Below are 16344 nucleotides of genomic sequence, written 5' to 3' on the forward strand. Positions count from 1 at the left end.
TTACTCTGTTTATTATCATCAATGCGTCAGTTCTTCCATGGAGTTAAATCATAGTTAAATAGTTTCTTCCCCCGGTGAAGGCGAAATCTATAGACCGCATCGCTCCCACCACAGCAATTTCCGAGATGTTGAATGATAGATAATGTATCCAAATTACAGCTTGTGGCGTGCGAACGGTTCGTACTTTGTATTTTATGTGATGGGTGCAATGTGTGCGAGAGAGTTTAAAATATACTAAACTTTAAAATGAACAGCCATCATTCGGCGGCTATCAATCGGTGCCATTTCGATAATAATGTGATTCCTTGGTTTCAGGTAAAAAGAGCTCTGGATTAGATATAATGGAAAGGATGCATGCGAATAGATAGATAGTAGATAATAGTGATTCTTTAGCCAGCTTGAACTCCAAGAGCTCCGAATAAGTAAAAGCCTCTGTCCTGTGCCTCTGTCTCTAAGAAGAAAATCCTCGCAAAATGAGAAAGAAAGTGGAATAGTTCGACCAAAGATAGAAGGACACAACGTCTCATTCTGAATCTAGAAAACTTGAAAAAAATACATAGCCGACTGTCTTAGGAGAAGTAATATTTCTGTTATTTCTGGCGGGTATTGGAAAGAGACAGGTTGCTGGATGCTGTTCTAAAAATGCTAGAGGAGGAAAACTGGATCATTGTCGCAAACAACGTAGACAATAATTATAAAGGAAAAGGAGGAGGAGGAAAGACCGCATAATATAGTCCTTAGGAGAAAATGGGGGGAAAAAATGTGAAAAGCAAGAGAGTTGTTGTGTTTTAGGTCGAAATACGTGTAAAACAAGCAGCAGGAGTTTTATGCGGTAAATGTCCAGCACTACCAGTGCGTGTCCATGAGCATTTCTGAAAACGTGTAGATAAAAAAAAGCAAATTTCCTATAAGTAAATTACCCACTGCGCAGTTTTGAATTCAGACGTGCTCTTTTACATGACGCTAACTGACTGATGCATGAGCATTTAAAATTTAAACCAAAGTGAATCAGTCTGCTGTAGTTATTCAATTCGATGTCAATGTGGCTGTATAAACGAACATCCCGCGTACCTGGGAGGCTGTGTACGTATAAAGTGCTGTTTGGCTTTGGTTCCTATTTCGGCGAAATATCAGGATCCCATTTTTAAAAGGCAGGTGACCGGTCGAGCGAGCGGGATGGATGCCTCCTCTGAGCACTAAAGCTCGCGAGTCGGGAATTTCGAGTCGAGATACAGTCTCGCGGTGGCACGGATAGCGGCCGACCGCTTCGCTTACGCGTCCCGACTATCGTTCATTCAAGTCGAACGTCAGAACTTTACGCATAACATCGTCAAAATATTTAATGTTTTGTTCTTATTACTTCTCTTCTTGATTTCATTATCAAGGACTTTACTTATTTGTTGATGTTTCGAGTAAAATCGCTTAATTTGAATGTTTTAATTTTGCGTCTTTAAAATTGTGAAAGCATCGAGTGCATGCGAGTGCCGGATCCTGTTGGACCTTCTCTGGTGGTGAGTATTTTTTACAAAAAACTTTTAAGATGAATACATGACTACTGAAATGTAGGCTCTTGTTTCATAACATGACTGTAGATTTGTTTGGTTTGTAACTTTGTTGCGCTTTGCTAAGGTGTGATAGATGACTTCACCTTATCTCTTCTAATGAATAGATAAGATCTTATCTAAATAAATCTACTTAGGTAAGTAAGTCTAGTTTTTTATAGTAAAATTAAAACAGAGGCTAAAAGATAGAATCTTTTATTTTAAAATAATAAAGAGAAAACATGCCTCTTATAAGAAACGTTTTAGTTTTTAAAACTACCTTCATTGTTTGCTTAGGGCATGTATTTAAATGATCGTTTTAATTTTGCAAAACGGTCTTATTTTTAATGATTGATCCTCTTTTCAGGGTTTCCCCAAAAGGTTTACCCAAAGGGTAAAAACGGAGCCCTATTAATGTCACTTTGCTGTCTGTCTGTCTGTCTGCCCGCCGGTCGCAGGTCTCTAGCTCGTAGACGAAATGAGTTACAATCTGAAATTTTAAAACGTTGACCCAAAACCAAACATTGAATTAGAAATTCAATTAGCGGGATTTATTATTTATTTATTATTCAGCGGGACTCTCGCCTCCCATACATGCAAAAGGAGCCACAAAAATTTTTTTTCTTACCCTAGCATGTGGGGTATCATTGTGTAGGGCTTATTGAGTAGATCACAAATATATATATTTTTTCTTAAAAAATAAGGAAATGGGGGTCGTTAAAGTTGTCAGTTTTAGGTACTAAGTTAGGTAGGTATTAACCCAGTAGAACCTAAGTGCCATGTGCACATGGATTTTCTAACCTAAGATTTTGGCTACACAAATGGCCGGTCACGTAATTTAATCATGAAAAAAAAATACATCATATATTTTAAAAAAATGCTCATATATATTAAGTAGAACCATTAGTATTTTAGAGGATCAAATAATATTTTCCCTTTGCGAAGGTACCGTTGAGTTGCGCTGATACTCATTGTATAAACATTATGCCGTTAATTAGCGGTAGATAAAAGGCTCTCAGTTTTGATTTTTTTACACTCACACAGGGTTTGAAAGTACAAATGGATGATTCAAATCCGGCATTTTAACAGATTGCATTCCAATTATTGATGTAAAAAAATCGCGTCTGCAGACCAGACAGTTCGGGGTTGTGGTATTTCCATTATCTTGCATATTCCACTGTTGGGCAATAGTCCCTACTTATAACCTTTCTTATTTTTACACTTAGGTACAGATATCTGAAATCGCTTCAGTTACCACTCACCACAGTACTCTATTTTCCTCATTCCCATTTCCCATCCACCAACTTCTTGCCACCACCTTGACTCTTGAGCTCATCGGTCATTGTTAGTATAGATGTGAGTTAATTTCGATAATAATATATTGCACTGTAGGTAAGTATTAGGTACAAACACTAGGTACAGATACAGTTAATTATTAGCTCTGTTTAGTAAAAATGTGTTATTACTACGCGACGTTAGCGACGTTTAAAGATAGCTATTTTACTCATTTAAACACTAATAAATACAGGAGAGCGGTGCTGTAGGTAGCCTATTTATTACGATGTCACTAGTATTTAATTTAAGTAGTAGGAACCTACCTACCTTCAATATGTTAGTTCATCCAGGAATAAGTGGGTTAATTTCATCTGTTTATAAATATTTAGCTAAAATAAGACAATCTTATTAACTTCCACTATGCCCCATGTCGAATGCCATGGCGGAGCAGGGTCCGACAAAGGGCACAATGGGCTCGATTGAATGACAATAGAGCTCACGGTCCAGTGCCCGCACCATGAAATAAAAACCGGTCAACTCCAACCCGCAATTGAATTTTATTTTTGCTTTCTAGCCACCCAACATATAGAAGTGAAGTGCTCGTCCGAAAATTAAAATCTCCTAACGTCATATCTAGCATTAGGTACATCTATACAACATGACTAGGTATGCCCATTGTCCATATTCATTTCAATTAGGTACCTACTTATTTGGATAACTGTGTCAAATTACTTCAGCGATTGAGTTGTGAAACTTTACGATTATGTTGTGGTCAAAGGCCGAAACATCGGCACTTGTCGATTTTCAAAGAATCTTTTGGTTACTGGACATAAGCGATAGATACCAATATAGATTTGAACAAGATAAAGTTGAAAACTAAAACCCGAATGCGATCGTCTTGATAAACGCTAAATATTATAGTAAAATTGTTTTTCTGTCGCTTGGTATATTTTAATGTTGTAGTACATTTATATTTATGAACTCAGAATTTTCTCCTCTTTCATTTGACACCCCACTCGATACAATAGCAAAAAAAAAAATTTTTGGAGACCCTCACTTATTTCATGTAACATTCGTTAGGTCAATTTTTTTGGTATAAAATGTAGCCTATGTCACCCGGACCTTTACGACGAATCGATTGACATCTTATTCATCAAAATCGGCCCAGTAGTTTAGGAGCTATGGTGGAACACACAGAATCTGGATACAAACATACACACATACATACATAAATAGACTGCTAAAATCATAACCCTTCATTATGTCTGCCGCAGTCGGGTAAAAAGAAAGCAGAAAGATTTCAAAATAGGCATAAATATAGGTAGTTAGGTACTAGGGAGTTGAGTACCTACATAAATTCCAGATTGGTCGAAATTAGTGTAACGAATATAATCACACTAATATTATAAAGGTGAAAGTTTGTATGTGTGTGTGTGTGTGTGTGTGTGTGTGTGTGTGTGTGTGTGTGTATGTTTGTTACTCCTTCACGCAAAAACTACTGGACGGATTTGGCTGAAATTTGGAATGGAGATAGATAATATCCTGGATTAGCACATAGGCTACTTTTTATCCCGGAAAATCACATAGTTCCCACGGGATTTCGAAAAACCTAAATCCACGCGGGCGAAGTCGCGGGCATCGGCTAGTATCATAATATTTTTTGATTTATGAATAGACGAAAGGACGAAAAAGGACAAAGGGTATGAGTAATTAGGATACTTTCTAACTAATTCAATTTTTGACACACTTTTACGATATGATTTAGAAAATTCCCATATTAATTATACATGTACAATCAGTATTTAAATTAATTGGCATCTATAAACAGACGCAGAGTGCGTCCGCACTCCGCATGCGATATTCTTGCATAAATACATTTAAAATAAATACGTTGCGTTTGTTTTCCAGACGACTTAATTTTTAGGCATGTTTTCAATCTTTCTCCACTCAAACACTTTAGGAAACGGGACCCATTAGTAATTAGACCATTAATTAGTGGCACGCGTAGTCTATCGTATTGCGTGTATAAGGCGTACTAGATGGTTTATAGCTAACACCTAAATAATATGCATGCACACACACACACACACACACACACACACACACACACATATACATACACACGCACCCAACATTTTTTGGAGTCGGTGCCAATGTGGAGTCACAAACAAGATGAAGAGTAAACGGCTCGAGCGGCTTATTGACTTCGGATCCAAAAAATATTAGTGATCTACATTATATTCTTCAGTAACAAATTAAATTATTTTTTACTTTTTAGTGTTGGTGGTTATTGAAGTCGGTTTTGATTTTTTTTTATAACTTAAATAATCTCTTGTAGCCTTATATAAAACCTAGGTTTTGGTTAAATATTATAATTTTGTGCACGCTGTTGACTGCGATTAAATAGGTACATATAAATAAATAATCATTTCAAGAAATCTGCTAATTAGGTAAATTCCTAACATCAGATTCTACAATTCTACACTCTGGAAGATTTCTACTTTCTTTGCATACAATTAATCCGGAATTGAATTGACCTTTATTGCGATAGTATTTATTAATTTATGTCCGTTTCGACCTACTTTTTGTTCTAGATTGCTTGTCATGGTCTTTTAGCTTATCAAACGATGTAAACGAGAGTGAGTTTCATAATAAATTCTACCTAATAAGAATCTATATAGGGTACCTTTTAGCTGATGCCCACGACTTTGTCCGCGTGGATTTAGGTTTTGATAAGTTCTATGGAATTTCGCTTTTCTGGGATAAATTGTACCTATGTAGCCTATGCCACTTTCCAAGTCTTCACCCATGCAAAAAATCAATAAACCTTTGCTCTGTTGCAAAGTGATGAAAGGATAAAATTGAACAAACAAATCAGTAAACCAATAAACCAACAAACACTTTCGCATTTATAAAATGGGTAGTGATATGATATATGACTATTTTTGATATGAAAATTATGATAAGCATCTACAATATTTATGATAAGAAAACTAATAAGATTGCGACTCCTGTGCCTCAAGAAAGTCCAAAATTCATTTGTGGGAATGAGTGTATAATCTTTTAAAAATTTTGCTATTAATTTTAGATTTGCCTTTACAAGTTTAGAATTTAGAAAATTTAATAAAAGCATGTGCTCCTGAAAAAGCATATTACACAAAAGATTATGTAATTACCTAGTCTGTACCTAGAGGCATTTGATTGTTTATTTGAATAAAAGATTTTCCTCTATGAAGGTTTCTATGAAAATCTGGAAATAGTGTCTGCCTAGACTGTGTAATGTGTATATTTAATAGAAATCAGGATGAATTAAGGATGAGCAAAAGAAAAATAGTCGGTCTCAATGGCAATGGCCGGGTGAACTTTTTTGCTATTCCACGCAATTCACAAGGACTTGTAAAGTCAATATGAATAAGTGACTGCACATCTCTTATGTACATAACTCAATGTTTGAGGAACGAATTGATGTTTCACATCGAAATAAGAGACGTAGGTATCTCGTTATACAAAAAAATTGTAAAGTAAGTAAAGGATGGAAATATATGTCATTTTTGTATTGAAAATATTACAATAAAACTTAAAGCTATCAAAAAAAATGTTATTTTCTGAGTATTTATTAATCTTCAACACAAATGGCCCTATTATGAAAATTCTTTCACTGCTAGATATTATTATTTACTATAGTTACTATCCCCGAATGCTATAAATTAGGTATATTATCACGCGGACAAAGTCACGGGTAAAAGCTAGTACCTATTAAATTATTTAAGCTTTTAACTCGATGATTTATTTTGATACTGTTGCATTCATTAGTAATTTTATGATTTTGTAGTCTGTCACGCACTTTTGAGAACATTAGGGGCAATTTTTAGAAATGCAGATTTTCTCACGAAGTTTAGCAAGTGATATTTAATTGCTTATAACGCACATAACGCACTGAACCCCGACTTCCTGAATAAAAGGACCTAGCACTCTAACATTAAACTGTCACCCTTCAACCACATACTACATACTAAGTACATAAGTAGTTAGGTATTGTAGGTCATACAGTCACATGTACATGAATATGATAGATATTATAGGTACATGAACGTATAAGCGTCCATGACATCATATTAGTAATATATTTACAGACTTAGCAAAAATTACTAGTTTTGTAGGCTTAGACATAATCTTAAAAGCCCGTGCGTCGGCAATAATCAAAAATATATTCTTTTTCATTGTCTTCTTGAAACAATGTACTATTAATGAGACGTAAAGAGGTCTTTAACAAGCCGTTAAACAGGTGTCGGCGATGAGCAAAGGGAACATAGAAAAAACAGTAAGCAATTACAGTTCCATTCATCTGTACTTACAAATTTCTCGGAAGCGAAACAATATTGTATGGTTATGTTATGACATGAAAGACAAGGGATCATGAGTAAAATATGCTACTTTTAATTTTACGCGATTATTGCCTTTAGATAACTTGGTACTGGTAGGTGCCACGAGTACATATCTACCTACTTATTGTATTTTAAGTAAGGCTGCGATAGCCAGTGGTCAAGACGTCCGCCTCAGGAGGTCGGGGGTTCGATCCCGGGCACGCACCTCTAACTTTTCAGAGTCAACGAACCTATGTGCGTTTTTAGCAATTAAATATCACTTGCAAGAAAACATCGCGAGGAAATCTGCATGTCTGAGGGTTCTCCCATGATGTTCTCAAGTGTGTGAAGTCTACCAATCCGCACTTAGCCAGCGTGGCGTATGATAGCCTAAACCCTTCTCATTCTGATTTCCAAGATGAGACTCGTGTTCAGTAGTGATCCAGCGCGGCGATGAGCTTAATGATGATAAATTCTATTTTAATTATAGTACAGTAGGTATTTAGGTATGTAGTGTTCCACCATCACCGCCATCATAATATGAGGCTAAATTCTGGTGAGGATGAAAACCAAGTTAAAAAGTACTTATTACTAAAGTACTTACTATTATTAAAATAGGCTTTCTAATGTTCAAAGTCTGTTTCTAACTCTACCATCGCTAATAGATAAATAAATACAAACTAACAATAAAGAAACATCATTTCGTCGACGCGTCATTGAGCGTTTGTCTGCGTATCTACGAAGAAATGTATGCACACTTTCATGAATGCATAATGGGCAACATTTCTCACGAAAACCGTGAAGTATGGTCAGGTACAGCCAAGTTTTTAACCGTAACTTGAAGGGGCTCTCGCCCTCTTTTTATGACGCCTTGAAGCGCCTGTGGCGGGGCGCTACAAAAGGAACCAAAAGAAGTTATGAATGACTGGCGTTCTTTATCTTCCGTTCATTATAAAGCGACGTTAAATTCCGGAGATACTTATGGTGACAATTGACAATTATTATCATAGTATAAGTGCGGCGTAAAACAATGGCGTCTCACTTCAGGGCACAGTACCTACAATAAATACCACGGCGTCATTAAAGTTCCATCCTTCCGGATTGGTCACCACTCACCAGATAATCTTACTAAAATATATTGTAAGAACTCTAGGAAGGTATTAAGTACCTATCTAAATCTTAGTTTTGCTGCATTCGGTTCTCAGATTTTTAACCGACTTCAAAAAAAGGAGGAGGTTCTCAATTCGTCGGAATTTTTTTCTTTTTAGGGTTTCTAAAAATTTTAATGCAGCCGGGGGCTATTACCTTTTATAGGTAGGTATGACTCCGCTGTCCGTTTGTCTGTCTGTCAGCGGGTGTCTCAAGACTCAAGTGCCGTAATAGATTGAGAGTTGAAAGTTTCACAGTGTATCAACTATTATCGCTATAGTCGCTATAACAACAAATGAAAAAAACCAAGATTGTGAATTAAAAAATAGCCGATAAGCAATTTTTTTAAAGTACGAGTAGGTACATGAATCAGATATCTTGTACGATGGTTTGGCGTGCTCCGACTCGCACTTGACCAATTTTTTTTTTCTTTTATTAATCAAGAGGGTAGAATATCTATCATTTTTCAGCCATTCCCGGACTTGTGAGAAAGTACAAGCACTTTATTTAGATGTAGACAGACATAAGCGGTAGCCCCGTATTATGACAATTGCTATTCGTAGAAGGAAACTGATCTATTCTCATTGCAATTTTTTTTTCAAATTGGTCAACCCCCAACCCCAAGCCAAAATAATCTTCTCTCGATACTATCAAATCGATCGGCATATCTTACTTACATTGTACTGAATAACTTTTCTTATTGCATCCTATACTTATGTGGTTTTTTATTTCCATACCAGTGCTTACCAGGAATGCAGGAGTATGTGGGCGTCTGTTTATTTTTTTAAATCACAGACTACTGAGAGTGATCAATATATGCCTGACATAATATTATTATACCGATTACCGAAGTCGCGTCGTCGCCTCGTCGCGCGTCAGCGCAATCGATTTGTTTATTATTAAGAAAAGGATAGAAAGATTATATACATTATTATGGAGCACCTATCAAGAGTTGCCGTACCTGCCACTTTAGGCAGTGGCAGTGGCGGGTAGATACGGCATGGAGTAGAGCCGCAAAAGATAGAGAGTCATGGAAAAGGTTGGAGGAGGCTTTCACCGCTAAAAGCGGTCCTTTCAGCAATACAAACTTTTTGTAGATATTAATTATACCTATTAATAAAATAAGATAAAATTTAAGTAGGTAAGTTTAATTTAAGTATGTACACCATAACTATAAGAAAGGAAAATAAAGCTATTTTTATTTTATTTATTTTTATTATCAAGAGTCCTTGTTCCTTTACACATTTTAATAAGCCAATAGAAGATTAGGTGTCTTAGGCGTGGTCCTTTATACGTGATCTTAGTGATGTGACAAGTGTAAATTAAAAATTTATAACACCCCCGACAAGTGAAGGTTACATACAGTAACTAGAAAAGAGCTGATAACTTTCAAACGGCTGAACCGATTTTCTTGGATTATACCTAAGAACAGTCTCGATCAAGCCACCTTTCAAACAAAAAACGAAATTAAAATCGGTTCATTAGTTTAGGAGCTACGATGCCACAGACAGATACACAGATAAACAGATACACACGTCAAACTTATAACACCCCTCTTTTTGGGTCGGGGGTTACAAAGCGTTGGGAAGGCCGGAGTGTGACGTGTACGTGAACCCTTTCTTATGCGAATCCGCCTCTCACTTGACCGGTTTTTTTTCTATGTGATACTGTATAGTTTTATTGTGGTTACCTACCTACTATAATATAGTAGGTACTATCTTAGGTATGTCCTATCTTATTTATGTCTATGGTAGAGACAAATAAGGTGTGATCCAGGGGGCGCATCCAAATACGGCCGCAAAAGATTCCTGTATAATGAATGCATTCTCAGTAATAAAGTCCTCGGCGTAGATTAAAATGGTATGATGATAGTCACTTAGTACGTGCTTGGTTAGATAGTCCAATGATAAGAAGTGATGAGCAGATATCTTTCTATTTCTGATTTGAAACTTGATAAGGTAAGTAACTAGGTACAGGTTTTAAGCCCTGTTTTAATTTTATAAAAATTATACAGCCATAGACTGTGGCCAGTCTGTGACTGTGGCCATAGAATATTATAGTGATCTTCATAATCTCCATACTAATATTATAAATGCGAAAGTGTCTGTCAGCTAGCTTTTCAGGGCCTATCCGTTTAACTTTAACCGGTTTTGACAAAATTCGGTAAGTACAGAGATAGCTTGCAAACCAGGGTAGGATAAAGGCTACTTTTGGTCCCTGAAAATTAAAGAGTTCCCACAGGATTTAATAATTTACGGAACAGACAGAATTTCCTTCGTGTGCGAGTCCAACTCGCACTTGACCGGTTTTTAGGGTTCCGTACCTCAAAAGGAAAAACGGAACCCTTATAGGATCACTTTGTTGTCTGTCTGTCTGTCTGTCCGTCCGTCCGTCCGTCCGTCCGTCCGTCCTGTCTGTCAAGAAAACCTATAGGGTACTTCCAGTTGACCTAGAATTATGAAATTTGGCAGGTAGGTAGGTCTTATAGCACAAGTAAAGGAATAAATCCGAAAACCGAAAATTTTTAGTTACATCATTAAAAAAAAATGTGTTTAAATTTTCAAAGTTAGATAATTAGACCAATTGGGATGAAAGGGCTTTACTTGTACATTCTAAAACAGATTATTATTTATTTTTACGCATTATAGTTTTATCGTGCAAAATGTCGAAAAAATACCCGAATACGGAACCCTCGGTGCGCGTGTCTGACTCGCACTTGGCCGGTTTTTTATTGAGCGACTGCGATCTCGCCTGATGGTAGGTAAATGACGTGCAGTTAGTTGAAGCATACAATTAACCGACTTCTACACGGCATCGTATCGGATCGCTAAGTCAGCCAATTAGTTAATTATTGATACAAAATTACTTTCTTTTTAAAATTTTCCACTAGGAAGGATATAATCAATTATAGTCGTAGTTAAGTAGTCCATCGTCACATTATGGCACATAGCCTGAGAACTGATAGACGTTTGGGGTCTAACGATGCTTGAATTGCGACGCCGCGGAAAATGTATTGGAAGATGCCATGCCCCTTCGGTGGACGGACGATCCTGAAAGTTGCTGGACGCAAGGCCCTGTTCTGTAGAGATTCTTGCTAGACGAACTGGATGCTTATTGGTTGAAATTAGGACGATGTTTCAAAATTTTATATAGACTCTACGAGTAAGATCTTACTCGCAAATACGTGTTAGAACCACATGCGCTATCTTCAAAGTTTCGAATACTGCCCCCTGTTAGACGAGTAAAAAAAGTTAAATTATTATTTTCAGCTCTTAGGATTAATTTATTATTGAAATATAATATCAATCCAGTATTATTAATTAGCATTTCAACAGTCCTTGACTGGTAAATCAAGTTTTTGTATTATGAATTCTTAAAAAGGGTGTTAAAAGTTGTCAGACGGCATGATTGCATTTATAATTTCTTTTTGAAGTCCTGATTTATTCTGGAACTTGTTCGTATAATCCTGGCATGCCATGCCATGTGGCTCGTAAGCCTTGGGCAAACACGACACGTGGCGGCATCAGTGTGACAGAGCGTCATACTTCAACACATGATTTCAGGAACTACTTAGAAAGGTCCTAAGGAGCTGTAATATGTACTTAACTACAATATGAAAGTTACCTAACTTAATACATATTTTAGTTAGTTACTTATCTTTCTTTTTTTCTAATACCATTTGATGCATTTCCTGAAAGCTAAGCAAGTTTATTTTGAAAATATATAAGTTGTGACGTACGGCTGCGGGAAAAGTTTAAGGGTTGGTAATGGAAAAATGTTGTCGCTCCACCAGGCCGACCAAAAGACGATTGACATTTCGTATTGTGGCGAAAAATAGCTGACACAATTTCTCTGCGGGTCGCATATAGGTACGTGCCTTAAACCCTTGATTTCATCATTGCTTAGGCACCATCTCGACGGACGAGAGAATCGCGCCGATAGCCTCACCGGGTGACAAACGATGTAAACTATCGACGGGATAGTATCGCCCTGTGGAAACTGGCCCATAGAGTTTGTATCGAATTTTAACACACGGCGAGACTATCACTGCGATTTTCTCGTCCGTGGAGATGGCACCTAGGCTTTGTACAACTACAAAGTGCGACAGAAGCGATATGACGCGACATCTGTGTCGCGTTTAAGGCGGATCCTTGCGGAAGCAAAACCTTATTATAGCTTTTTTATTGATAAGCATAATAATGTCCTCAGCGCAAGACTTTTTGTAATAAAATAGGTTGTAGTACAAGGAACCGCTATCGTGTACGAAGTATGCCACTCGCGAAGTGCAAATATAAATCATGTCTATAGCGAGGAGGCAAGCTCGCATTGTGAACGATTAAATAATAATACATCATGATCATCCCATCGCCGGATCACTACTAAGCATAGGTCGCCTCTCTGAATAAGAAGGGCTTAGGCCATAGTCTACTACGCTGGCCCAGTGCATATTAGCAGAACTTTAGACACCTTTGAGATCATTGTGAAGAACTGTTGGACATGCAGGATTCCTCACGATGTTTTCCTTCACTGTTAAAGCAAGTGATATTTAATCTAAAATTTAAATGTGCGAGCCCGGGATCGAACTTCCGACCTCTAGAATAGGAGGCGGATGTGCAATTCGCTAAAAGCATTCAAAATGTTTATTTTCAAGACGAGTTAACTTTACCTTCAATCCCGTTATTATTTTTCTCCTCTGAAAATTTCTCTGTGGGCTCTTAGCGGAAAATTCGATAAAAGTTTTAAGAAAATGTAATGGAAAAGTGTTGTCACTTTACGTTGCGGACCGAAAGGCCATTTCATATGAGCTTTCTTGTCGCAACGAGCTCTTTCACTTTGCCGTAATGTTCTCAAGCTGTAACATCAACTTCGTCATGATAATGTATGGCTATCAAGTATGATAAAATGTGTCGCTATTAAAAGAATTTAAAAAAGTTTTTTTATAATGGATCCATACTAGGTAAATAAATGCCCAAATGTGTCTGTCTGTCAATCTGTTTGCTAGCTTTCACTGCCCATCTATTTAACCGATTTTGATGATTGGCACAGTGCAGCCTGGGATAGGTTATAGGCTACTTTATGTTCCGGAAAATCAAGGATCTGCTATGGGATTTTTAAAAACCTAACAGTAAGATGAAGTCGCAGACATCATCTATTTGATACAGAAATATTTTGGCGAAACTTCATCCCAGGGACGGATAAGGGATTTTTTTTTTATCCCGGAAAATCAAAGTTTCAAAATGTTTCAAAATCATGCGATTTAAAAAAAAACGCCTCACCGAAACTTACGCGGATAAAGCAGACATCTTACGTTTAGATATGCACACGCCATCTTTCAGATTTAAGTTTCCGTTCAGCTATTTACTGAATGGTTTCAAAAATAAGTTAGGTATTAGGTAGTCATATTATACAATTTATGTAAATTCTATATTCAAATTAGATTCCGTTGATATTCTAGGTTTTTCCAGGACCGTTAGATAATAAAAAGACGGATTTGTTTCTAAATACTCCTATGACATTAAAACTAATACCTAATATGGTCATAAATTTTAGGTAATATTATCAGACGTAATGATTTCTTTTTGGGAGTGGATTTAGGATTTTTAGATTCCCGTGAAAACTCTTTGATGTTCCGGGATAAATCGTTATGGTTCTTTTCTAAGATGCAAGCTATCTTTGAGCAAACGATTTCTGCAAAAAAACAATTTAGCGGATGGGTCGTGAAAAGGCAAAAAAAAAAGGTAACAGACAGACACCCTTGCTAATTTATAATATTAGTATGGTGTTATGCTTATTAAAGAATACAGGTGGATGATCCCATTTTAAGCATTCCCTATTTATAATTAGATGATATCCCGCGACTTCGTCTGCGTACCTTTATATAGGTTTTGATCCGCGGAAACTCATTTTCCGGAATAAAAAGTACTTAGCCTGTGTACAGGGTATGCGCTATCTCCATTCCAATATAGTACAATACAGTAGTTTTTGCGTGAAAGAGTAACAAACATACACACACACACACATACATACTTTCGTTTGTATAATATTAGTGTGATAATTCTTAAAATCAGAACCAGAATATAGTTTATTCAAGGGTAATTTTAATTCGTAATTTATTTAATCAAATAAGTCACTGATTTATTTTATCGATTGGATAGATAAAATATAGGTACTAGAGCAGGTCTGTAGTAGGTACTTATTTGTTCTTCTATAGAAAGAGTTTAAACTTGAACAAAACCGAATGAAACTTTAGTGAAAATCCTCTAACTAGGTACACAAAGTGCTGAACCGAACAATGCTTAGTTTTCGAGTTCCTCGCAGTTTGTTTTATTTGAAACAAAAAGTTTGTACGATCGTCTGCGAGAGACAAAAAGCTTGAAGACAAAATAAGCTTAAAAGTAGAGTTGCCTATCGATAGTCCAATGTCGATAAACTATCGATAGCTAGTCAATCGATATTGGACTATCGAAAGCTAGTCAATCGATATTGGACTATCGATAGCTAGTCAATCGATATTGGACTATCGATAGCTAGTCTATCGATATTGGACTATCGATAGCTAGTCTATCGATATTGGACTATCGATAGCTAGTCTATCGATATTGGACTATCGATAGCTAGTCTATCGATATTGGACTATCGATAGCTAGTCTATCGATATTGGACTATCGATAGCTAGTCTATCGATATTGGACTATCGATAGGAAGGTCAAAAGGTACGCCGAGCGAAGTGCTAACTCTAGGAGGAATACTGACTTGTGTAACCCACTTTGGTAACGGAGAGCAAATCATCTTAACAGTGCTTGTCATGTTTGGATCATGGTGGCTTTGGGAGATAACAGCATAAAGGTCTAAAATATCTGTTTCATTATACTTTAAATTTGAAATAGTTCGTTGAAAAAGCTAACATTATCTTAATCCGAAGTACCTATAAACCTAATTCTGTATACTTTTTCGAAATAGTAAAATCACGTCATGCATTGCCAGACACTTAGCGTCGTGGTAATCCTCTGCCAGACGCCCTTAAAGTTTAAAAGTTTAAGTATGATTGTGTCGGTTGGATGCAGAACATCGAACATGGTATTTCAGATTTATTCATTGTACGTACAATTCTCACGAGGGCAAAATCGCAGGAAAGTATCTAATCAGCAATCAAAGAATATCGAAGTCTTGGGAACTAATATAAAATTGGTCATTCATCATCATAACATTGTTGCTGTTTTCACTTTTTACATTTATCGACTTTTTAACCCCCGACCCAAAAAGAGGGGTGTTATAAGTTTGACGTGTGTATCTGTGTATCTGTGTGTCTGTGTATCTGTGTATCTGTGTATCTGTGTGTCTGTGTGTCTGTGTATCTGTGTATCTGTGTATCTGTGTATCTGTCTGTGGCATCGTAGCGCCTAAACGAATGAACCGATTTTAATTTACTTTTTTTTTGTTTGAAAGGTGGCTTGATCGAGAGTGTTCTTAGCTATAATCTAAAAAAATTGGTTCAGCCGTTTAAGAGTTATCAGCTCTTTTCTAGTTTTCTTGTAGAAAAGAAGGTTCGATAACCGTTAGGTTCATAATATTATGTCAATAGACAAATGTCAAGCTGTCAAGATGGACGTTGCCTAAATACATAATTATTTATTTGAAAATGATGTTTTGGAAAACTTTACTTTGGATCGTCGGGGGTGTTATAAATTTTTAATTTACACTTGTTTAACAGCTGTTATTGAAAGGCTATTGATGCTTTTCTTGTTTACGATTTAAGAGAGTACCTAGATACTCATTACATTATTGTTTTTTTCATGGGTAGACAGTCTAAACTAAAGCCGCGTGTAGGCTGGCGCCTTATAATTTTACTGTATCACTAAAGTTTGCATAAAAATTTGTGATAGGTGCCTTTCGTTAGTTTGGTAATTTGTTAAATAGAGTTTGATTGTAACATCACCTAATAGTACCAAATAAAACAATTTAATCAAAACAAATAACTTAAAAACCACCAAGATTGCAGGTAGGTAAGTTGACTA

At 36.5% G+C, this 16344-nt stretch overlaps 1 protein-coding gene across 1 annotated transcript in view; it reads left to right on the forward strand.

The window, feature by feature from the left end:
- Nucleotides 1–16344, forward strand: part of LOC123864982 (extracellular sulfatase SULF-1 homolog) — a 106925-nt gene continuing 90581 nt past the window's right edge. Inside the window, exons 1-2 of the mRNA XM_045905807.1 lie at nucleotides 1–176; nucleotides 316–1511. The gene's annotated coding sequence lies outside the window, so the exon portion shown is untranslated. The remainder of the gene's footprint in view (nucleotides 177–315; nucleotides 1512–16344) is intronic.

This window comes from Maniola jurtina, chromosome 4 (genome assembly GCF_905333055.1).
Source record: "Maniola jurtina chromosome 4, ilManJurt1.1, whole genome shotgun sequence".
NCBI lineage: Eukaryota > Metazoa > Arthropoda > Insecta > Lepidoptera > Nymphalidae > Maniola > Maniola jurtina.